The sequence below is a fragment of the Pieris rapae genome, chromosome 13, assembly GCF_905147795.1.
Source record: "Pieris rapae chromosome 13, ilPieRapa1.1, whole genome shotgun sequence".
NCBI classification, from domain to species: domain Eukaryota; kingdom Metazoa; phylum Arthropoda; class Insecta; order Lepidoptera; family Pieridae; genus Pieris; species Pieris rapae.
Genome location: NC_059521.1, coordinates 6,644,086 through 6,671,527, shown reverse-complemented (window position 1 = coordinate 6,671,527; position 27,442 = coordinate 6,644,086). Strand labels below are relative to the sequence as shown.

Below are 27,442 nucleotides of genomic sequence, written 5' to 3'. Positions count from 1 at the left end.
GGCATATTGAAATTGTCGCAACTTATTGCTATTTTTTTATACAATTGATAGGCGAAACCGGGTTATACGCTTGTCCTTGATAGACCGTTTCTCATTCTTAAGGTTGGTTAATCAAGTGGCGCTTATATGCCCAAACGTTACATCTGTTCTATAGAATAACATTTCATAGTCAAGTGTCCGAGTTTTCTGTGTCTGACAGGTGTCGTCGATTTTTTTGTGGCGTACGAGAAAGTTTTAATTGCGTACATTTTTGTGGATTTGAACGCACGACTGCGCCGTTTTGAGTTGCTTACACTGCCAACACTCCTTATCAAATTATAATTTATACATTCAGAAGGCTACTTAATATATGAATATGAACTGTTAAAATCTCAATGGTTTAAGTAAAATATGACATATTTTGATAAATTACACAAAAATGTAAGAAACTAGAGTCCTATTTATTAAGTATCCTTGTCTGTAATAATTTTATGTACTTGCTTTAAAATTGTATTTCTAATATTTTTCGTAAAAACAGAAGATTACTCCGTTATTTATATTATTTTACAGATTTTTTTTTTGAAGTTTGAGGATAAGATATATTGAAAGGATTGGTATATTATTATGAAAAGGATATATTTAAGATTTCAAAATAATCATAGCATTTGTCTAATTTAGTGTTAACTTTTTTAATAGAAGTCTAGAATAAAATATCTACATTACTTAACTATAAAATTTAATAAAAATATTATTTTAAATTAATTTTAAATCCTACTTTTTTTTAAATGGTTCGAGTGTCGCCATCTCTTATTACAAGATGACACAAATTATTTTCCTCATTAAAAGAACTTTACGCGAAATAAAATTTTAAATTTCGAAATTCGCGACAGGATAGCACTACGAGCGTCTCAATTAAAACTGTATAAGACTGTCATACGAAATAGAGCGTTATGAACTGGCATTAAGGTTGGATTTGGCGTGTGTTTTCTGACGGCTCGTAGCCAAGTCAAAAGTATGTCACTGAGACTGAGTTGAACAGCCACGCAAGGCCGCTCTATCTATGAGCGCAAAAGTGCGGATGTGCGACCCTTCTATCGTTAAATCATAGATTTGAGTTCCATTTTTAATGCGCACTACTGCTTTCTTATGTACACTACAAGATGATACTTCATCATTCTTTAACATATTTTTAAAGGATTTATTTTCCTATTTTTTCAAAAAAACTGCAAATATTGCAAGTATTCAATTTGCATTGTAAAACATACGTAACACAAAGTATTTACGACGTTACCAAATCGTCAAAAAACAAAGAAATTTGATTAAGCTTTCACTAAACAGTAACCTAAGACTTTTAAATAAAAAGGTCTTATTCTTGAAATTTGAAACTACACTAATAAGAACCAAGTGTATTGAATATAACTGGCAACACTGACGCGAACATTTACAAATTACAGTTAATGAAATTAAAATAATTAATGGAAAGTATTGTATACCCGGGCCCCTGACAAAAATATTTTTCGGCAGTTGAATTTCTCGTCACGTGAGCTTATGCCAATATTGCATTTATATACAGTGTGTGTCTGTCTTCTACATTAGGTACCTACGACTAATTAACATTAAAATAAGTGGAATATATAACGACATTATTTAAGACTGATTTCAAAATGGCGTCGAAAATCCACAGCTTATCTATAGTTTTCCCATCAATGTGAATAACCTTACAACAAGGTTGAAAAGACACGCGACAGAATATAAGTGCGAATGCAACATTTTCAGATGCAAATTAAAAAAGTTAAATTTAAAATTATATTTGTTTATTTAAATAAAGTATTATACAATATAGATTGTTATCAAATCATTTATTTGTTAATACGTGGCTCAGAGTACGAATAAAAAAGTAATAAGATGGAAACCGGCTCTAATAAATTTTATTATCTATCAACCTAACATAGTCTGTGCGTCTATTGCGCAACTTTGAGTGTAATGTACTTTGACATATAACCAACTCTTTGGTACGTTGAGAGTCAAACATTTGAAATGACAATGTTTATTTATGGACAGAATATACTAAGTACATTTTATGTTCTATGACATCGACAGTATCCCAGTGTAAAATTTTAATTTACTACGGAACATGTTCGTTCTACCCAGATACAAAGAGGATACAGCTGTATTAAGACGACCTAATATTGTTTTTATAAGCCTAGAATGTGTCATAACAATTTTGTTTGATTTTCTTATATTTAGGTGTTGTTGTTAATGAGAGTTCTGGGATTATAGCATAACTTTATAGAAGTTTTATGTTATCAAAATCATCGATCGATTATCGTGTTCAAATCTTAATTGGCTGTAAGATGATTCTCGTATATTATGCAGGATACTAATTAATACTACTTAATTGTGCCCTTCACCGTATTTCGGTATCACGCGATTACAATTGATCGGACTTTTAGTATTGACCCTGAAAATTTTTGCTTATTTATCATTTTGGAACTATAATTTGCTGTTTTATTTACCGTGTTTAGAAGTTTTCCATTTCGTAACTATCGATTTTTTTATTTGTCGATAAACTTTTCATATGTTAAGCTCGTTAGTTTTGCTATCTTTCCTCTCGTGACAATTGCAACACATAATCTTGAATATTATTGGAAATAGAATTTTGTATTTCTTTTTTTATATGTCATTCATTATTTCTTTGTATGTGATTAATTCGAAGGTTCTGGGTTTATTTTATTTCTGAAACTCACAAATAAACATAAGAACAAAACTCGTTTTTTTTTGTTTTAACTAAAGTAGTAATCGGCCCATTTATACCAAATAATTATTTTGCTTTAATAAAAAAAAAAACTATTATTATATATACATAAGCGATAAGTAAAAACGATGCCGTGAAAATGTCGGCCTGCCCTGCGCCTTACGCGAATTCGGATCAATATTTGATTTCCCATAACTACATCAGATAGTATACTCCGGCCGACAACGCACCCACTATCCATGGGCTGCTATTACTGCAATTTTTGAGCGTCCCGTAGGCTCGTTTGCCCCCCATAATCAATAATAAAACATAGCAATATCTTTAACAGCATATCCTCTATTAAAAAGATTTAGGATGAAACATTTTCCACGCAAGTAGGTAATCAGCCTCCTGTGCCTGACACACGCCGTCGTCTTTTGATTTGATGTTTTCCTTCATACTTCCTTGAGTGAATGGTAAATGCGCACATCGAAGTAAAGTCCATTGGGGCACGGCCGGGGATCGAACCTACCACCTCAGTGAACCGAATCGCACGCTGAACTAATGTTACAACAATATGAGGATTTCTTGTGTGTGCGTAGACCAAACCTTGCCGATGGGAGTGCGATAGAATTCCTACACACATACTTTTGTCTTGTGCCTAACATTTATATACCATTAAAAAGCCAAAGCTAACCTTCGAACAACCGGTTCATTATCTAACGGTGAAAGTTATTTTTGACTCACGGTTTTCTCCGCCTGTTTGCGTAGTGACGAAATCGCTATAGAGATCGTGATATTATTTGTTTAAGCCATACAATGGGATTCTAAAATCGTAAGTGCTAAGTAACACATATGGGCCTTGGGTAGTAAGAAGACGATCATATCCTTAATCATGCTTCTTCTTGGGACTGCGAAATAACTCCGCCATTGCCTACCTGATATTTGACAGATAGAGTAATTCCTCTGGGGATTTTTGACGTTATAAGTGAATTTCAAGCATATTTTAAGAAGAATTATTTAGCCACTGAAGACCTTTAAATATAGACAAAAATTTAAAATAACCTTCATTATTAATAATTTGATGGGTATATGATATTATTATCTTGTACATAAATTCTTAAAGTAGGGAATTCAAAAAACAAATCGCACCTGCTCCAAATTTCCTTATTTGTTTCCGCATGATACCATATTTTATTACGTAATAGTCGCATAGATTAATTATTTTAATCAAAACAGGCCATCTTGGTACATTAATATTAGATATAATAACGCAGTATCTAACGTACTACTATTATATTATTGCGTTGTACTTTCCTTTACTATGCTTTTATTAATACATAATCTCATCCTTAAAATCTTTTTAAAATTCCTAACAAATTTATCCTTTAATAGGGAGTATATTTATGCAATGCATGTGTATTTACAAGAAATACATTGCCTACCTGATAACCACACGTTATCAGTTTAAATTAGAGTGAAAATGAAAGTAAACCACTTCCGAAGTAAAACAAACGAAAGACGATGATATCAGTGAAATCGAGGTGTAAACATTTGACAATGTACGTAATTTAGTTGGCCAATATACATTGACCTCTTATCTGTCCACTTAAATGGTTCCGACTTCAGCTCACATAGGTCAATGTACACTGGGCGGTTATAAGATGGCGGTAAACGTGCGAGTCGACGGAAACGACCGAAGTTAGACGAACGCGTTCGTAAGTGGGTCACACGCACACATCGTTGTGACGCACACTAGCGTTAAGCGCATCGCGTTGTATTTTTTCGGCGTTCACACTGCGTGGTTTTTCGTGACTAGTCAATGCGTTCTTAGCCAAGAATAATATTGTTGAATGCATCTGATACTATAAAATCATTAATAAACGCTGTGATTGTGTTCTCATTAAATTAGAATTATTAATAATGTAATGTGCTTACAGTAACTTATTTTAAATATATTTTTCTCTATGTTTAAAAACTCAACAACGACGTCAACAAAAAAATACATAATTTCATTTGTTAAAACGCTGCATGAACGAAAATAAGTCTTTTGGTTTGAATATTTTTCTACTTTATGGAATTTGTATTTTGTGGCAACCATAGATATATATACATTAACATGTATTGCTATTTAGTATATAGCTAATATACCTTGTATTTGTTAATATATAATTAAATTACTATCTTGCTTACAGAAGATTTCATTCATTTAACATTTTTATGTTAAATGAATAAGCTTCCTGTTGAAACGTAACGTTACGTTACGTTTTACGGTTATTTCAACGATTAAAATATAAACGAAAACAATTCGTAGGATTATTTTAAAACCCTTCTCGGGTGTAGTCACAAGCGTACCTATAGAAAATTTACGTAACTAGATGTCCATGTGTTAGTTAAATTACCAATTCTGCACATACAGTGTTTAGTATCTGCATAATGCAGCTACAATTTGGTCAATGTCGTATTTTTAATCATTCTAGCTATTTTCAATGTGCAACTGATGCACTTACGATATTCCTTTTGATTTACTCTTTGACTTCATCTTTAAAGAGAATGCATTGCAGATTTTTGTTTTCATTCATTTATTGAAGAAGAGATTGAGAAGAGATTCACGTGGTACACGTGGTACTAAAGCATTCATAAATATTTTGTTAACACTAAAACAAATTAAAACGTTATAATTGGAATGTTTAAATCAATAATCTCCGCTGTACTGTTTTTCTTAATTATATTAGTTACAATTTAGTATAAGGCCCATACATTGTATTGTTACTAGTTGTACTCTGCTTTTAAAAATAATACCAATTATTAAAAACGTGTGATTATCTATAATATACAGCCTAAACCTTTTCTAGGTCAATTTTTTTTTTTTATTAATTTATATGAATTTTAAATTACTAATATTTTTTGTTTAACATATCGTGTAGCGAATCTCCTTTTTATAATATTAGTATATAGGTGTCAATCACCTATGCCAACTGATCCTTGTTTATTGACATCGTACATCTCCGTATCGTATACCTCTTTGTATAGCAAAACTGTCCTAAAACTGTATGGTTCAAAAAATTTAATTAACAACATTTATATTTCAATTGGAACACTAGCGTCGATGTTCTTATTGCTAATTGTTAAGCCTGAGGATACAGACCTCTTGAGTTAAGTCCTCCTTCAACGTTAGCCAGTCTTTTCCTGCTATTTCTATTTGGTCATCAGCCTATCTTCTTTTTCGCCTGCCGACTCTTTTTTTTCCCGAGTGGTCCCCCCCACTGTGTTGTGTTTAATGTCTGGTCTAAATAGTAAATATAAATGATATACATGTAACATGTATTATGTACATATTAAGTATTATTAAATTATTATTATTTTGCATGTGCCTTAGACAATCAGTTTACTCTTATTTGTTTTTATGAGACAGGGGGAAAACGCACAGGTCACTTTTAATAAAGTGATAGCGCCCATGGACACCTGCAGGGGTCTTTACTTGTAGTAGTATCGGTTCGGAAAGACCTCTGGCAGGTGGCCACAGAGGCTGTGTTGTAAAACGCCAGACGTGGAAATGGAAAGGGTGTTATACCATTCTGCCTTAACGTTCGATGATAGAATTTGATATAGACTTCAAAACACGGCCTAAGAATTTAACACAATGATAATTTTTCTGTAACCTCACGAAAACCGGCGTAGGTCTGCCTAAACTAACACCAGCTAGCCAATGATACAGAATAGGCTGTCATACATTCTTACTAAGATTAATGATAATAATAATAGTTTTTCTATTTAAAATCGGTTATAAATTAATGAAAAGTAAGTTTATTATTATTATTTATATTTCTAGCTTTGGACTTTTGCATGTTGATTTTTTTTATTGTAATTTCTTTCTATGTATGTTTATAATTTATCAATTTGCAATAGCCAATCAAGCCCGCGATCAGCCGCTTGTTTCTTCATCATGTTTTCCTTCACCGTTCGAATGTGAAATGCGCAACTTGTCAAAGTCAAGAAAACAAAGAAATCGAACCTGACTGTTAAGCTATTTGGCTACCACTACTCTGTATAGGATTTAATATATAGATAAAAACCAAGCTTTTTAAGGTAATAAAAAAATTCTCGTAATTCCGTGTACATACTTTATAACATTGGTATGCAAGTCGTAAGTGCCTCTGTCCAATCAATTTGGAGCACATCTGGCCCTATTAAACCGTATTACAAATAGTCTTAGCGCAATCTAGATTTATAGGACTGGTATACGTTCTAAAAAGCATCGAATAATTATGATCTTGTTAATAACCAGATTTTCTTAACAAGTTTTTAAATCCTGGAATCAGTTAACTTTTGTATTAAACCCGTAAATAGTAAAGTTCAAAAGCTTCCTTTCTAAATATTGTAGCTATTTCTTACGCACAGCTTCAGAGACAATAGAGCAAAGTGTGACTACAGCGAGCCTTAGGGAGTCAGACTTAGCTGACTATCCTTATACATACATAAAAATAAATGAATCCTATTGCATCGTTTTGGCTTTATATATCTCTCTTTTCATCGTATCGTAAGTACGATTTGAGGAAAAGAGTCAGAATGTTATAATGATTTTTTAATTTTTTCTCTCGTGGCTTTAGTAGGTAGTTACTTTCCAGTATGGTATATTGGACCGCCCTCGTATCTCAATAAGTAGGAAGAAAAAAACATTTATTTGATTAAAGCACACACATATAAATATAAAATAAACACAATCAATTTAATCAAAAATGAGCCCAAGTTGGCTATAAGTTCTGTCACCAGTAACTGAAATTGATTGAAACACCACTGTGTTTTCAGTCAATCTGTACCTAAGTGACAGAAAACAAAACATACATTTTACCAATTAAAATAATTTTTTTTTAAAATGGAATAAAAAAGATCAAATTACAAACATAAACAAACATAGAATATGCGACAATATGTGACATTTAGCGTCTGTGTTTTGATTATTTTAATGTCCTTTTTATTTATCTGTACATACCTAGAGTGTACATGTAACGCTGTTTTATTATGCTGAAAATTCTTAAGTTTTCACGGTGTTATTCGAAAATAAGATTTCCATATAATATAAGAACATTCCAAATGTGTATTAGGTACTTTATCTAGAAATTGTCGTAGGTCAGGTATAAGCTCATGATTATTAATAAAAACTTTATAATAATTTTCACTTTATTTACATCACAAAGAAAATAAAATTTGTAGTGTGAAAAATTAGTTTTTAGGTAAAGTAAATTAAGTATTATATGACACCACCCAAATTTACGAAGGAGAAATACACAACACGTCTTTATGTACACAAGACGCCAATTTAAAAATGGAAAAATTTAAATTTCATTTATGTTAGGTTCATATTAATTTAAAACTAAATTAAATAAAGATAATGCTATAAAACCTCTTTCATTAAATGTTAATTATAGCTCATCATTTACCATAGATCAAAGAGTTGATGTTTCAACCATAGATTTAATAACTATAATTCTTATTCTAAACAGTTCTTTGTGTATGAGTCAATGCGTACTATGTCAGAACGTAAAGTTTAAGCTAGGTCAGGTATCATTTATAGATTGTAAATCGCTATACACGTCTTTTGTTTATTAACTGATTTCAGAAAGGAGGATGTGAACCGTATGTTCGTATATTTGACCATACCTAATTATTACAAGTGCGTGCTGGAATAAAGAATGTATGTACCATGTAGTCTTCAATTAGGTATATTTTTACCTAGTGAACAGTCAGTTTCGTTTAAGAGATATGGTATATTTAAATACAATAAATTGTAACTATATATACTGCTCACATCTCTGGGCCAGGGGTCCCAAATACCAGCTTCTGTCTTTCGACTAAAATCAGCAAAAGATCGGCTTGATTCTCTCTGTACGTAGAGACATTATGTTTTGTACAAGTGAAGATTTATCCAGGTTGATGACTCCTGCCTCGTTTCAACACCACGGCATCACCTTAATAGCTGGAACTCACAGTCCGTTTCACAAGGAACTTTCTTTTGCGAACTAGCGAACTGTGGAATTGATTCCCGGTGGGGGTCTACTCTGATGCCCGATGTGCTGCGATTACTGCCTTTTATGGGCATCCCGTAGACTCGTTTTCCCCCTATTATGTAAAAAAACATATATAGTCCACATTTTTCGGAAACTGAAAAAGACTATTTTTATGTAATTTTTTTAAACTTAAAGAACTAAAACTGCCGTACTTAATGTAGTACTTTAGACATAAAATATATATCTGCTTGGGGCATATATTACATGATAGTTTACCTTTTCAATAGACAGGTGTTAGAAACATGGCTACCATTTCAATATTTTCATTGAATTGAACAATTCTTTTGGGATGAGGGCTTAAGTTATGGAACATTACTCTATCCTTGGTTCAATTTCAGCGAAGCAAGTGTTTCCGTTAGGTAGGTTTTTACTTCTATCATAAAATAATATCGTAATGTTCGATTGAATTGTATAATCTGTGGTATTATAATAATTACTTCGCGAAGTGAATATTAGGTTCAATGCAAATGCAAGCTCATTCAAGGATAATAGATTTTAGTGATTCAACTGTTAAACACGCTGTTTTATTTAATTGCTTTTATAGTATTTCGAAATAAATTAGTTATACTTGGTTTTTTAATTGTAACAATTTTAATGGTTTATAAAAGGTACGGGCAATAAATTCAAAGTCGTTTGTTTTAAATTTCATTTTATTTAACGTTAAAATTTTAACCTTTAATGACCGCCTTGACGTTTGAATCGCAACACTTGGTATCATTAATTAAATAAAATCAACTTCAACACTTCTTTGACGTGAGAAAATTTCTAGAACTTTTTAAAACTCTAATCAAGGTAAAATTTAAATAGAGAACGTTAGATTCAAAGGCCTAGTAGCGGACCAAAGAGTTTTCCCTTTTCAGCGCTTTTAAAAAAGTACTCATTAAGGTATGAAACCTACATACCACAAAAGAATGTCTATGTGTGTAATATACACGTGAATCAAGCACGTGCCGATACAGCGCTACGCACACATGTGCAAGCAGTGATGTAACGCGTTGACGCCTAGCAGACATTTTTTATGGGCTCTGACGCAACTTTTTTTATACGTATACATTAGGTTCGTTTCATTAGTGTTTTCATTGCGTTTTTGCGTTGGAAGATGCATCAGGCTTGTAATTTTTTTTAATATATCTTTAAGCCAATCATTTTAAATACTAATTAAATTTTTAATTCTACGTTATTCTTTTATAAAAATAATATATATTTAACACAATAATTAAAAATATATATGTATTGACGTTGGACGGGTTTTCTAATTGATTTTTTCTTTTTCAGGTAAGGATAACTGTTAATAAGAGCCAGCAGTATGAGGTTTGACTTAAGAGCATAAAAACAAAAAATATTTAATTAGGTATTACAATGTACACGAAACATTAGGTAACATGAAAAAATTCTGACTTCGTGTGCATCAGCCCTTACGATGCACACTCACACACGTACACATTCTGCGTATAACTGTAAAGCAAGGCTGCACACAGAGGCAACAAGGACAGGTCAACGCACTCTGTTGCCTTGCACAAGCGAAACAGGAATACACTCTAACGCTAATGAAAGAGCGGCGTAGACAGACGTCACTCTCTTCCGCCGCGCAAATAGGATTTTCCTCAAGTGTGACAAGGATAGAGCTATCGCGACAGGAAGAGATGGACATATAAATATTATGTCTGTTATTTCATTTCCTCCGTTGTGATGCAATAGCAATTTACAGTATATGCATCTATTTTGAGACAAAGCTCAATTAAAATTTAGGCTTATGAGAATATAAAAATTCATTGCAATGTCAAAGCAGTAGCAGACTTGTAGGTAATTTATTAATTTCTCAAAAAAGAACAATATTTTTGTAAACATTTGCAGTAGATTAATTCAATTAAATCGTTAAAATATTTTTGAATATTCATTTAAAAAGGAACACTTCGTTTCTAATTTCTATAATAATAATAACGTGTAATGAAAAACAAGTCATATAATATTTAACTCAGCGCCCTCTCTTATCGAATGGCGTCACTAAGAATGATTAATTTATTATTGTAATTTGCAACTATCTCCGTGTCCTCATTTTCATGTAATTCTCATTACATCGACTCATTAATATTTTGCTAACAAATTGTTTCCACGATTCAAGTTGAAACTATTTTTGAGGAAAATCCGATGATGCTCCCACTACGCATGTCCCACTTTTATTTCTATGAAAATATTGCATCTTTTGTGGACTTCAGCCTACCAGTGAAAAAATAGGTCCAAGACATATGCCAAACCCTATGTCATTGAACTCGAATTGCTGCCAAACGAGTGCTCCATCAAAAATAGACTCAAACACGTGGTAACAGCACCGAAAATTACTCCGACACATTTTCAAAACAGGGGCCATATTGAAAATTTTCCCGCGCACACTTACGACCTTACGTTCGAAATTCAAAAGCCACGCACACACTCACAAATTTTCCACAAACATAAGTCGCAAAGGTAATCATTGTACGAAGAAAGTACGTACGAGCTTTCCCTGTGTTGGGTTACACAATGTCGGACCTCTCTTTCTAACGCCTCTAGAAACTGCTAGCGTCCCACTCACGCGTACTGTTATTACATAACGGTTGTTGTTTAGCTGTAACATTTTTCTCTTGAAACCGCTATGGTTTAAACTGAAATTAAAGATTGAAACAGTGCGTTGAAAATTATAGCATTAGTGGTTGTTGATAACAGGTTTTACTCATCTAAAGTTAAATATGACCGTATAGTTTAAAAAAATTATGCATATAATAATTAAATATAAGTTACCTTATGTATAAATAAATACATGTGCTTAACTTAACGCACCTCCCTATACGTATAGCTTATACATGTAACATAACGTGCTTGAGTGTGGGAGCGTGCGGTAGTGTGCCTCGCGCCTGTTCATTTCCTAGTTGCTCCCTTGATGGCCCGCTTGCAACATCGCGTCGTTGTGAGCGGGGCCTTATGAATTCCGTGCACTTATTCGAATTCGATTTTTTTTCAGTGTTGTGACGTGTAAGTGGCCAGTGTTGTGTCGTGAAAGAAGTTTTTGTGTGGATTTTAGCAGGTTTTCACAACTCGGTTTGAAAGTAGAATGATGTAACAACTGTTGCATTGTATTCTTAATACGCCTTTCTTCAACTCGAAATTTTAATTAATTTAATTGGTTAATTAGTGAAGATGAGTTCCGTGCGAAATTCTCAGCGCATTAAATTAAATTCGGCAAATTAATTGGATGTTACATGTTACGGATTAAATATTATTTTTTACTTTTACTTTAATGTCAACTAGAACTTTACAATCGCACTTAGAAAAAATCATATGACTAATACCGATATAAACATCAAGTCATTTTTGGAATTGAAATAAGGACATCCCTATTTCAATTCCAAAAATTACTTTTAAATAAATAACCTTTTTAAAATACACAGAAAATAGACGTAATATTTATTCAAAGAATCAAACCGCATTTTTAAAAAGGTGATACTACTGAACGATATCTCGGTTACTATGAAATAGATAAACGTTTTCAAGCAAACTATGTCGAAACATATACTTTACTTTAACATAAGGATGGCAGTAGCTTATAAAAAAATTAATGAATGTACATCAAAAAAAAATTGGGGTATTAATTAAATTTAAAGCATACCTGTTAATAATATAATTATATTATATTATTATATTATATTATTCATATATCATTATTATGATAACGTGCTGTCATTAAAAAAAATATCACTAAAATAAACGTCATAAAAATATATAAAACCTACAGAATTTCATTTTGACATTTTTTTTAGTTGGTAGCCCTAACGATGGACTATAGACGCGGGTGTCACAACGTTTATTACATGTTACTTAATGTTGACTATGGAAGTTTATCTACAAGTTATGAATGTATACAAATATTACAGACTATGAAAAACGTATGGTTAATACAAAGTCTCCAAATCTCTAAGATCTAATGTTGATGTGTCATATCAACGTGACAACCAAAGACTAAATATCCCAATAAAAGGTTGTACTTTAACATATCGTATAATATCGTGAATTTATATTGTACGCAGTCAAAAATCGAGCAATGTAAAGTTACATTGTCTAAAATAATCTAGAATTCATCCATTATGAAATAAATATGAAAAAAATACACTAAAAATATTTGAAAAGAGCAAAATAACGCATTTGAATGAATCTTTCAGCGCAAACTAACAATGGTTGAATTTCTTTAAAAGTAAGTGAAAAACGCTTCGTTTCACTGGGGAAGCGCATACCATTATATCCATCCCTCTCCATTTATTCAAAAATCCACCACTAGAAAGAGAAAAATGATTATTGTTAATAACATAATGGGTGACCTATTTTTGCCACGTGGCTAGATTGAAAAGTTGTCTAGTGTAGCCCATTAAATCGTTTTAAATTATATAACTTTTTATCATTCTGGTGAATACTTATATTCTTCAAATGCTTTATTATGCGCATGTTATAGAGGAAAAAGCTATGTATATGTAATTGTATTGAACTAAAGCATTTTAATTCTTTAATTTCTTAAAAACATATTATTATGTCCAATACTGTAAAAGATTTAAGATTTCACTGAGTTTCCGAACCAATTCGACTTAGGGTCCTTTATGAAAAGAGCGTACCATTTCTTAAAAGGCCGACATTGCGCTTACGAACCCTTGATGGGGTGTCCATCAGCGATAACATCTTCTTTCATAGTGCCATCTCCTTGCGAAGTTTGGCGATCATAATGGCTATTTTAATTTTGTATGCCACGATTCTAAACAATGACTTGGTGCTTCCACCAAACCATCAAGTTTTTTCTACCAGGGCGTGCGTCTGCGGCCAGGTCTCCTTCTACCTGCCTTACCTTCTACACTTAGCCTTATATTATTAGTTCGTAAAATTCGTATTTTTTGGAGTTACGTAAAACGTGCCCGAAATACTCAAGTTTCCTTTTCTTAACCGTCATAAGCACTTCTTTGTTCTTCTGCATTCTGTCCAGCAAGATATTTTAAGCATACGACGATAGATACAGATCTCAAACGCTTCCATTTTTTTAGACAGTCTCTGTCAGCGTCCAAGATTCTACACACACAGAGAAGACGTAACATTATTGTATCGATTAACATCAGGTGAGTCTTATTAGTGTTTGTCCATTAAAAAAAAGTTATCTTAGATTTTGAGTATTCTATTGTACACTGTTTTCAGCAGCAATTCAATTGAATGCGCATATTAAAGGTTAAGTGAAGGCGTAAATTGCACTAAAAAGATTTAGGCACTTTACTAGTATCTCGTTTTCGAAAGTTTAAAAGGTTCATTGTACGATATTGTGTTAATTAGAAATAGTGTGAAACATTTAGTGAAATTGTGAATTAGGTCGAATTCACAAGTTTCATATGAAACTAGTTTGCCATTTTGAGACTACTTATTTAGTCGGTGTTATTGGAAATTTAAATATTAATTGTTCTAAACAAAAATATAAACGAATATTATTCAATAAACTTCTTTTCAAACCTCAACCAAATTTAAAAATCAAAATAAATAGTTTCTCTGTTTAATCTTTGGAAAACTGTGATGAGTTTTCATTAAACTATTTTCGAGTTGACACCATACAAATATATGTGTAATGAAATTGAATTTTCAAACAAATTTTTACAGAATGCATTTGTGTTAGCATTAAAATCTCATTTTTACACGCCTATATTAGTTGGTTATTATTATTAAAAATATATTGTGAAGGGTATAATAATGTTCAGGAACACCAAAACGTGGGTGAAAGACCGTGAAATTTTCAGTGACCTATTGGCATGAACCTGAGACCCCAAGGTCGGGAGGTCAGATTAGGGCCGATCGAGAGCTAGCCCAAAATGTAGGGTACGACCTGCGAATGCTGACCTATATTGAATTCAAGTTTGAGGTCACCAGTTCATTTAAGGCCGATAGGTGGCGCTAAACACGTATTTTAAAAAGAATTGATCTTATTACAACTAATATGGTTTTATTAAAATTTTTTGCCTGTTTACAAATATCATATAATCAGATTATATATTTGTTAATCATTACCAAAACCAAAAACCAAAAAAATATTGGTGAAATAATAAAATACATTTAGGCCGTAAAAATTCTATTTACCCCAAAGAAAGCACTTTTATGTTTCAAAACAGAAGAGGAATTCTTGTATGTATTACCGGTGTTAATTGTAGTTTCATTAACAAAAAATTGCATCGGATGGCATGTTGTAGCGAGTATTATATAATCGGTTATATCAAGATATGTCTGGATAGCTATATAACAGCCAGCTTATTACGAAAGATATCTCGTTTAACTCGTTTACAAACTTTTATTTGTTACTGTCATTTCACAAAGTAGTTACATGCGGCGGAAAATCACCAAATTTATATAACTTACATACGTTTTTAGTTTTTGATTTATTTAAATTAATATATTATTTAATCCTTGCTTTTGGTCTAAGTTTCTGCGCTTATATACTTTCTGGAGTTTACATTTAATCAGTTTCATAATTTTCTAGTAAAAAGGAAGACCGTAAGTTTGCAAATATGTTTTATACTGAAGTCATTTCTTATACCATCGGTCTGAACACAACAATATTATATACTACATTAATAATAAAGGAGAATAAATCCAAACAAAATGTCATAAGAGAATTCAATTGTAAAGATCTTTAAGAGGCTCCCTTACAAGTCGGACCCTTTCGACCTTGAACCGCTGAAAGGGCCTCAGTTATGCAAGTATGAATACCGCTATTATGTGATATATTATGCTAAATACGTAGTAGTTCTGCTGTTTTAAATTTCAAAATTAATATTGACAACGATAGAAGTATATATAACCTAGGATAATCGTATCCCGTAGTCCTTAGAATTTAATTTGGTCTGTAGAATGTTTGTTTTATGTGAATGAATGAAACCAATAAAAAAACTGAGCAGCTTGCCACGCCACCTAGTGTTCAATAGAAGATTGACATGCTAAAGATTCTGACAATGACTAAGAACTTATGAACCCCAAAGGAACCAATGAACTCGAAAAATGTCCTTCACCTCTTTTCACATTTCCGCAACTCGACAACAGATGGCGCTAAAATTAAATAGCTTAGTAGGACGCTGACCCACGCATTATGTCATTCTGTCGTGGCCTATAAATAGTACCTATATCCGTGCTTAGTACATTGACTGATTTGCTTTTCCTTCACTTCTCACGTTTTAATAGAATTACACGTTCTGCTATATATACTATTATTTACTTGTTTAACATTTTAGTATTGTTTTAATAAGCATTCGGTATTTTAGTAATTATTTGATATTTTAGAACAATATTATATGTTAACACGATTGATTATATAGCACTGAACAACACGGACTGAAATAATATAACTTATCACAGTATGTGCGTATGAGGTTAATGATCGAAGAAAGGAAAATATAAATTCTTAGGCCTAGATAAACCGGAGACCTGTCTAGACGCTATGGCTCCAAAATAAGAATTATTTTATTTTTGCTTGATTAACTTGTGTTTGAACTTACTTACTCAAGTTAAATACATTACTACCAGATGCCTGAGACTACGTTGGTACAATAAGAACAAAACCAGTCCCTCAAAAATGTTTTATGCCATTTGTAGGATACACATGGAACACGGCGTAAACGAGCGTATATTAAATAAAAATCTTTAAAAATATTTAAAATAGCTGTGGACGTTTGATTTTTAGGTTATTCCAAATAATTGCACAAAATAAAAGACAAAAAAATCATTGCAACAGACGCACTTTATCCACATTACTTTTGAAAGATACTAAACAAGTATGATTTGAAAGCTCACGAATTAGGTATTTTGATTTAAAATACTTGCTTATCAGACAAACGGAAAGAAACTATTTATTTCGGTACTGGAGAGTAATAAATCAATTCACCAGACCAATGAGTCAGACATTCAAAAACCAATAGTTTAATTTGCATAAAGAAATTAATATTAAGAATCAAGATTATATCTCGATTTCTAATTCACAAAGCACTATCGATCATTTAAATGACAAATCGTGCGCATGTAATAAATCAATTATTTTTGATGTCGAAATAATATAAGTAGCTACTAGTAAACTTTTCGTATGTGAATTGTTTTAATAACAGGGATATCTTAATAAAGATAATCCTTAAGAAATTTACTTTTATGATAATATTTACAGTATTCTACACTATGAATGGCACCGAAAAGTCTTTAAAAATATTTAGACTTTTGCTTTAATTTTTTCAATCAATAGGAAGTGATATTTTTATTTGTAAAACAAACGGCAAACGCTTTGGAATTCATTAGACGAGAAGAATTATCTACACTAATATGGTGAATACGATAGTTTTAATTGTTCTCTGATAATATACATATATTTTAAAGCTGATATCTAATATATTTACAAAAGGGATGATCGTGCCTTCTCCTAATTTGGATTTTCGTTTGTTCTCCAGTTGCTGTCACATACGTATACACCTTAAGCTCATATGACAAATATATTTATAACCTTAAACAATAATAACGCAAGTAACGATCATTTACCTCATTTAAATACAAAAGAAAGTATTCAATTATCAACGATAACAATTAAGAATTGGTTCAATAAAATTAACAATACAAAAATGATACGTAAAACGTGCCAATGATGGGGTCAATACACTCGTTTGGCAACCATTTGAGCCTTGGTATTCGCAAGTCGATAATAGATGACGCTACTTTGTATTACAATAATTTTATATTTTTTAATTATAAACGTTGAAAATTCATGGATTAATTTCAAATTCTAGTGGGAATAATGATAATTAAATCGATATATTTCATTAAATTTGCTTTAATAAAAAAGTAATAGACAAAATTTACAAAAAATTGAATCCGAAGGGCAGAAACTACTACTATTAAAGAGATGATTTCAAATTACATTTGTATATAAACCTAAGGTCCTCGTTCGTATTAATGACCTTTACTTATCCTATCGTCTAACAGATGGCAGTATTCGTGATTTCACAGTAATACGCAAAATTCATTTTGCAAAAAATATGAAATAAATATTGTTTGAAGTATTAGAAATTCTTTATTAAGAAAATATAGATCAAATTTATATATATATATATATATATATTCATACATCCAAATTTAATTTAATTTTGATCATTTTTAATACTTTTATAAAAAAATATACAAAAATTTAAAAATGGAATGTCTGAATACATACAAAATACATTTAATCTAATTTTTAGTCAAAATGCTTCTATTCAACACAAGATGGCGCTTCAAAAGTCAACAAAGTGCGTTGATCCTTTCACCGGTTATTGGTCCCTGTATTGATCAAGTGTTTGACACAAAAAATGCGAAACGAAAGTGTCAGGTCTAATTTCATGAGATCCATTACACGATTAAATGAGTCAGAATCACTTCCTTATAAGGTGTGAGAAATGTAATGATATTTTGTCGCTGGCTATAAGGTTAATATGATATTATCAAAGAAAACCCATTTGTAAAAGACAATCAATACGTAAATTCCGCGGTCATTATTGAAGGTCCTGGGTTTATGCCTGATGAAACGATAGTCGATAATGTATAGTCGCATTGAAAACTCTTCGCTAGTGACAAAAACTAAAGAATGCATATTAGTATGCCCATCCGGGTATATATTTATGAAAATCCCCAAATACTAGGTAGATGGAATGCATAATTATCTTGGTAGGAAGGACTAAAATTGAAATTACATGTACACTCAGGTACACTTACAATATATTTTTATTAAAGAAAATGTTTTAAGCTTAAAGCTCTAATCTTACATACATAAGAAGGTTTTATTTACCAAAATGCTATGATAGCAGCCTAATATCTCTGGTTGTTTTTAAACGAAACAAATGCTATTGGTCGTTCTAATTTTAAATCGTATCGTTTAGTTATATCTGTATAATCCAAAATTAAGACAAAAACTATGTAACTTACATCGATTAGGTCCTCTTAAAAATATCCCTTATAACAATATTTCCTATATCCATAATTATAGTTTTATTTATCAAAAACAATTTTAATACAATTGAGAAATTATAATTTAACTTCGCAGGTGCTTTTAATGTTGATTCATTAATTTTACCTCAAACGTTGTTTTCAAAGAATTGTAAGACAATGTCGCAACACGGGGGCAATGACCTCTGACTAATTACAATTAAACGAATCAATCGTTATTTAAATTGTCTATCATATACAAATATTTAGGTCTACTGTAAATTTCCTGTTTTACTTACTCAATATTTATTTGTATTGATGCTACTATGATTTTTTTCAATGTCTCTTCCCTGATACATTGAATATTACGTTAGTAATTTAAGTCTTAGAAATACCCAATAACACTACTTACAGTCTCTATTAAGGGAAGACAGTTCTTGTGATCTATTTATTCATTTACCACTGTTTAGCACTTGAGACTAATATGCACTAACACTAACTCACTAATTCCTTTGCTGTGTCCTTCTCAATCTTGTCAAACCTATGAAAACAAAATCTGATTTATCATGCGAAATCCACGTTGATATAACTGTAAAATTATGATATGGTAATTTGCGTCTTCTTAATATGTGTTAGTAGACTTTAGGCCGAAGTTGAAATATAAAACTATAATATGTGTTTGGTTCTTCCATGGTTTTGTAGGAATATAGTATATATATGTACAGGCATTATGATTAACCGTGCGCGTACCCACTAAAACCATCGGTAATCCCAACGTCACCTCAGCGTGTTTGAGGTCTATCGGGTACAAGGTAAAACACAATCTATATATAAATTTTATTTCTAATATACAGTATTTACAATATTCTTTACCTACATACAAATAATAATAACGATTCAAAATTTATATAAAGAAAATAAAAACCGTTTGAAAAAGTTTGGTCCCTGTAGCAGTAGTTCACTCTACGGTATTGAGCGATGGAACCACCATCTCTGAGGTCACTAGTAGGTCCAGGGGCCCAGTTCTTTAATAAGCGCTTGTGCAATTTAACACCACGGTTCGAGTCTTCTCTAAGGAGAATAAAATCTAAAATAAGTATATTCAATGAGGGTTTAATAATTATATGCTATTACTAGTTATTTAATAAGCACATTTAGATGCATCACTAGGGCTCAAAGTCAACTTCAGCTTATTTCAGGAATTTCAGGAACACGACAAATATAATATAGAATGAAGGCTTTCCATACCTCAACTAAATATAAATAAACACGTACAAAAACGACATGAAGGGTTTGAAAAAAATGTAACTTATGTATTAACCTTTAAGTATATAGGTTTATAAATAACAAGCATTTTAGCTGTTTTTTGGAAATTTCTCTACATCTTATGTTTTTATATTTTTATATAAAACATTTAGAAGCAATAAATAGGCCGTATGAAAAACTGTTTTTGAGCACAATTTTCGAACGAAATAGTAAAATGTATTATGAAATTTTTGCAATGAATTTTAGGTTCTTTCAATATGTATATGAATAGGCTGTAGTTACATCTAACGAACGCATACAACTCACAAGTTTAACAGCGGCTATAACAAATCTTTGCTTTAAGTTTGAAAACGTTGAAATTTTTATTCATCGGTATTGGGGTCAGGACTTTGAATAAAATAATGTATGATAGTACAAATATATATATATATATAAATATCTTTTCATTTGTGGACTACTGGTTCTTTTATCATTGTTTGAAATCTTTAATAGTTACATAAATGATCTAAATTGAACTAAATTCTTGGTCATTATACTAAATGGGTCTCGTCTGGTCTATCTGCCATAATTAAAATTGATGGGGAGGCTTTTATTTTATAATAATTGTCTTATCAGAATATCATGTAGAAAATATCGTGGTACTTAGGCCTTTGAGTATCATTTGCGCAGTCGGTACATTGATTAATAATAATAGACAATGAAAATACTTCGCAGTGTTATCTAAAAGCCTTGTCTGGTATACGTCACGTGTATCGTACGTCTCTGTCACACATATGTAATATACGATAATTGCATCTCGTTCTTACTATAAATAAAACGCCGGCCGGCGATCAGGTCGGTGACCTCCCAAATTTCTTGAGGTCGACGAACGACCGCGCAAGTTGAATGTACCAACTGTTATAGGTATTATTATGCGATTCTAGTTTTTTTTCATATATTCAACGATTTTCTTAGCGTAGTTTTTTTTTAAGATAACCGTAAATAGAAAATAAGTTTTACTTAGTAAAAGACACCAAATAAAATGTCAAAATAGATATATTTTGTGTCTACTATGTTCCTTAAAAAATATTCGAATTTAGATTATTATAAATTAATAAAATAATTGTAACAAATACCTGTTTGGTAATAAATTTAGCTAATATCATATATTTCTAACGTCCGAACGCCCATTAATATTGGTGTTCTTTATAAGTAGATTAAGGTCATGTACAGGTAATAGGTTAATTGGTCTAAATATGACATTCAAAGGCATTTTAGGTGAAGTTCACGAGACGCATTCATATAAGATATATTTTGATGAAATTTCGTAACATTTTGGATAATTTTAGTTCTGAAAATATTATATTTTAGTTCTGTAGAACTGACTTTTAATAAAACACTATTTTAATACTGATTATACTTTTTAAAACGATTTCAATCTCTCAATACCTTAAATAAAACATTTCAGAATACACAGACGTTATACTAATACTCACAAAAAGAGCATTACAATTCTTAAAAAGCCGGCAACGCATTCTCGAGCCTTCTGGCCTTTCATGGGTGGTATCACTTAACAGCAGGTGAGCATCCTGCCCGTTGGCCCCCTTTTCTATAAAAATTAACAAAATAAAAGATTTGTATTCTTCTTAAAAATAAACAACGAAATATCCTTTTAAAAATAAATGGTTAATTTGAGTTTGTCTTTATTTATTTAAACAATATAAAATATAAATAAACCGGGACATATATCAGGATAAAAAGATTAACTAGTTCCTTATTTTTATTAGTATTTTCCAATCGATGGCTATGCTATATCTTTAGTATAGTTATTATATATTAATTTATGTTAGCTGTAGGATTACGTAATGAATATTTTTTAAAGTTTTATAATCTTAGTCTAGTTCTTTGACGTCACCAGGGTGAGTGAAACAAAAAATTCAGCTTCACGGGGTCAATCACCGAGTAACCGTTGAGTGTTTTGATAATATATAAGGAAATGCGAAAACGCGTGGCCTGACATGTGTTTCTTTGCTTATATCAGTATATACTCATATAATAGCTCAAAATCTTGGGCAAACGGGCAAGGCTCACCTTATGATAAATGATACCTCACATTGCCAGAAGGCTCGCGATTGCGTCCCCGGCCTACAAATATCGCTGGCCGTTTTTATATAGAATATGGGGCAAACGGGCAATACATTCACCTTATGTTAAGTGGTACCTTACATTGCAATCAGGCTGGCGAGTGCGTCGCCGGCCTTTAAATATCGCTGTCTATAATAATCTCTGAATATTACAAAATACAGTCTTGTCTTGCAGATGCAGACAATTGTGTTATGACAGTACTATAAGTATCATTGCCATCCTTAAATATATTGAAATAAAACCTCTTTATAAAAGTTTAATAAAAATTAACCTTATCTGTGGTAGTGGTTTGGGCTTAGGGTGATCCTTAAATCAATTCATAGTGTTGATTGAACTGTTTTTATACACCGTTTTGTCTGGATACTAGCTAACTAAGCTAATCAAATAAATAACTAAGCTAGTCAAATACGCTTTAACATACAGGATATATTTTTTAGATTAATGGGCAAACGAGCAAGAACCCCACCTGATGTTATATGATACGCCTGGCCAAGGACACTCTGATTGCCAGAGGACTCGGGAGTGCGTTGTCGGCCTTTAAAGTTCACGTCTTGTATCTTACCCTAGAAGTCTATGCAATTTTTGTCAGTGTCGTTAACAATTGAATGGTTGTTTAGCGAGTGAATAAATTGGTATAGGTGACGTTTGGCACGGAAGAGCTATAGGTCAGTTACTCAGACATGGGGCAATAACCTAAAGTCGTTGAACCAAGTTTTGGCAAAACATTGACTCCACTAGGTTATTGTATGATGAAATTTTGATACAACTCAAATTATAATTATTCCAAAAAGTATCTGAAAAACATTTTATCATTAATTGTTTTTACATAGACCATTTTATTTGTTAGTAAAACATAAAAAAACATATCTTAAAATTATTATATATTTACCTTATTATTTATTATAAAGTAAACTACTAGCATAATTATTAATTAAAACTAACGAATAAAATTTGCCTCTAATTTAAAAGGTCTCCATTACATTGCAACACACCAAAAGTGACAGTCAACATTTAAGGCAAAGGTCATTAACCGAAAAGAATTCTCAGTATTTTCAAATATCGAATTTGAGTATGATTTAACAATTTGACGTGTCAAAAATCACGCATTTGACACATTATTAAAGTTTATTAAGATCATTGACCTTCGAAAGTTGAATGCGCCAAAACTTTACTGTTCATTATTTTCGTATGCAATTGTTTAGACTTTCTTTTATAGACAAGTTGCCAGTGAGGTATAGAAATATAAAAGTTATGGAATAATTAAATCTTCCCTTCTAATCTCTAAATTTGGCTAAACTACCTTTTAACCTAAGGAACATAATTCCTATCACATTGAAACTTTTTAAAACTAAAATATGAGGTCCTCTCGAAATAATAATATGAGCGTTAAAATTATGGGTTTTATCTATAGTTAATAATTTAAGTAATATATCTTATCTCTTACGCATATGTCTTGATTGCATTATATTAATTAAATACGCATTAAACTATAACTACCAAACTCATAACTATATGTAAATTGTCATATAGAGAGATTTTACACATTATGACGACAAAATAAAAATACAATTGATCTCATTGGCGAATCATAATTATGACGTCACGAGGTTCGCATTTCGAACCCGCTACAAGGCCATTAGGTGTGACGCGTACTCGAAATATTTTTAAAGTTCGTTGGCTTTTTGTATTTATAAACGCAATTAGGTATAGTTATATGAACGAAAATAAAACTGACTCAAAATATACATTATATTTAGTCACTGGTCGATCTGGCAGTATTATTTGCGATAAAACTCTATGGCTTAAGATTTAGAAATGAGACTGCGCAACCATGTCAAAGTCACTGGGAGTCATTCTTAGCCCGAAGTTCTAAATCTAACCCTAGGTACGTTAGGTCTCAGTTCTTCACAGGTGTTTGACCAGATTACGTCGCTTTATGTTTGAAGCGAATTCAATACATTTATATTTCATAGAAGAGGGGGCAAATGGGCAGGAAGCTCATCTGATGTTAAGTGGTACCGCGCCCATGGACACGCAATGCAGACTGAGTGTGTTGCCGGACTTTTAAGGATTAGTTTTATTTAATAAATTTAACACACTAACGTCTGTGAGCGTTCCTGATGACGAATGTCTTGATACTCTCTCTAACTGGGGTTCCGAATGTTTGAGGGTCAAACAGAATCGATATTAATGTTGTTTGGCACGTCAGAGGAAATAATTTAAAATATTTAAATTGGTTTGATATAAAATAGAGTGGAATAATCATGTAGTTCATTAAAAAAACAATTGATAATAAAATTTTAATATTTCAATAATAGTAACAATAGCGTTTCAATTTTAAATCTGTGTAATACATAAAACCTTCTTTCAATATCAACTATGACTCTATACTCTGTGGAAAATTCAATGGATTTAATTGCGGGGGTCAAAATTCGGCCTCAAGGACATTTGCCTCTGGGGGTGAACGAATGAGGGTTTGATGAATTGGTAGTCACTTGAATGTACCTCATTTGCTATCTCGAACAATTTATGTACATTGTAGGAATTTTTCCATGTCAAAGCCATTCTAGCAAGGTCCGTAGGTGTATTTTTTTTTGTCAAAGTTTCTTTGAATATTATTAAAAATCTACGTCTAGTACTTATTTCCACTTGTATTTCGAGTACTGATACCCGTTATAAAGTCGCGGTCCCTAGTTCATATTGATTCAGGCTTTAAATTTAACAAAAGCATAACAAAATCGCAAAATTTTTGACATTAAGCTAAGTCTTAAGGTTCTTTTGTTCCAAACCCCATAAAAAACGGTAGTGAAATTCGTCTGTAATGAAAAGTCCGCCATTTCAAAACATCTTGTCATGTCAAACCCCCAACACACCTACATAACAAGACAATAATTAGTCACCTGCGCGCGCGACGTGTGTGTGAGTTGTTTATGTGTGCGTGCGGTTAGCGAACCCGATGCGCAGTGGGCCAGGCGTTGACCCACCACGTGGGCTCAGCTTATCGCCTTCCCGGTACTTGTTTCATAACTCCCGCGCTTTTGCGTTGTTTTTTTCTAAATGGCCAGATAGTCTTGGCGAATTAAAAAAGAACGAACGTTTTTCGTTTTTATTTCCGTAGAACATCGACGAAAAGACGTTCCTTTTTTTATAAAAAAATTTGCTTAGAAATTGTTAGTTTCTTATTGCAATATACAGGTTTCTAATAGAAACTTCTTAAGGAAAATTACCTTTTTTTAAAGTGCTGTTTCTGAGTTCATCTCTATTTCTTTCATAAAATTGCTCATTATTCTTTAATAAGTGCTCTAGTTTCAGTTGGTCTTTACCAACTGAATCTAGAGCACTTAATATCAAGAGCACATCTTTAATCTTGCCTAAAGTTCATCTATCGGGTGACCTAAGACGTACTACTGGTTTAAATTTAAATTAATTACGTAATTAATGTTAATAAAGTTCTGTAATACACCGGGTGCCACTAGATGGCATTTAAATATATAAACTATTATCCTTCAACGCTTAGCAACAGCTTATCTACACCTTTATATACACAGCTAATCCAACAAAATTTGGCGAAATACTACGCATTAAAAATTAAAAATTTATCGGTTAGGTTTTTTTTAAATCTTTATTATGTACATATTTATACTTTAGACAAACTGAAGAATACAGTACCGTTTTATATCTGTTCTAGCGACAATGTATAAGCATCACGACAAATCATTTCATTACATATGAATAATGAGTCCTTATGTCAAGATCTTATAATAAATTCATATATTAAGGAATAATTATTTAAAGTAAAAACAAAAACGTTCGATTTCTATACGTCAAATTTAAAAATCCCGCGAAACGTCAAAATGACGGAAACGTCATATAAATCTATCGATAAAGTTATCTTAGTCTGGAGCATTGAACCCCGAAACAGTTCATTGCTCGCCTAGTAAGTGCTTAACACCAGTGTATGATGTGCGATTGATTGCGATCCGGTACTTTCCACTCATGACTCACAATCATTCCCTTTACTTTTCGGCGGCCTCTCATTAAGAGTATCACCCTTATACGTCAGGTGTTACTCAAATTACTAGGCAAATTTAAATATCGAATGACTAATAAAAAATAGAGTGTATTTAATATGAATATATATTAAAATTTACATTTTCTTTCTTTTTTAAATTGTTTTAGTACCAACTATTCCAAATATAGTGTTTTGATAATGTTTTATGAATAAATTCAAAAAAGAATTTGTTTACAACCAGTGAAAGTCAAATTTGTATGACTGTATTTACCTAATTGTTATAGCTTGTAATATAAAGACATCCGAAATACATTTCTGAATGCTCCTTTAAAGTTGATTGTTACTGCTTGTTACATACGTAATAAAAAATACAGGAAGTAAAACTTAAAATATCAATAAAACGAATGCAAAAATCGAAGTCGAAACCAAGCCAAGTCGTTACTGGCTGTAAATACCATAGTCTTAGGTTCATTAAAATCAAAAATAAAATTATAATTGTAATTAAACACAAATGGTTGTAATTATCGTTACCCAATATTTGCACAGTTGCAATTTCAGCTTTCGACTAACTGTAAATAGGGGCATCCGAAGTTCATACATAGGTTCATAGTTCGATGGACGCAGTTCGCCTCATTCGAATTTGAATTTCGAATGTTCTCAATTTAAACATTTGAATTGGTTCCTCGAATGTTTTTTGAAGTTTTCGGCGGCTGTTTGTTCAAAATTTGAAATCAGAACGCCCTTAAACTGTCAAAACAATGCTATCCATTTAGACCAAAACAGCCTTTGTTATCTTCTCAGTAGCCATTATTTGATTAATCAAATAATATTCTTGAAATGATATGAAAATTAAAAATAAATGAAAATCCTTTTCTATGTTTTAGTAAATCAGTTAGCTGCAAAATGAACAGGTAACTTGTATGTGATAAGATTAATGAATTAAGATTTCAGGTTTTTATTAATTATAGGTTTCGTTATCAACTGTTATCAATGTCATTGCACTTGTGATAGTGTTTTCGTAGTTTATGGAGTAAAAACATCTCGTTTTTGCTAGACGCATCATCAAAAGTTATTTCTAATTTATTTTATGTAAAAAGTGATGCATAATGTCACAAATTATAATAGGCGATAAAGGTTAAAATTCTATCATAAACTAATGTCATAATGAGCACGTGATGACAAAATCAATAGTTCGTTGAACGAAGGGTGTGACGTCACGGCAAGGTCGCCAATGCGGTGGAGCGGAATGGGGAAATTTTTGATATACTCCTACTTACCACGATG

At 31.7% G+C, this 27,442-nt stretch overlaps 1 protein-coding gene across 9 annotated transcripts in view; it reads left to right on the top strand.

Moving 5' to 3' along the window:
• Positions 1-27,442, top strand: part of LOC111004234 (probable nuclear hormone receptor HR3) — an 81,302-nt gene that overhangs the window by 30,393 nt on the left and 23,467 nt on the right. The window contains exon 1 of one of the 9 annotated variants that reach the window (XM_045630671.1): positions 11,655-11,787. The exons of the other annotated variants lie outside the window; for them this stretch is intronic. The gene's annotated coding sequence lies outside the window, so the exon portion shown is untranslated. Of the gene's footprint in view, positions 1-11,654; positions 11,788-27,442 lie in introns of those variants that run through there. 9 annotated transcript variants of the gene reach the window in all.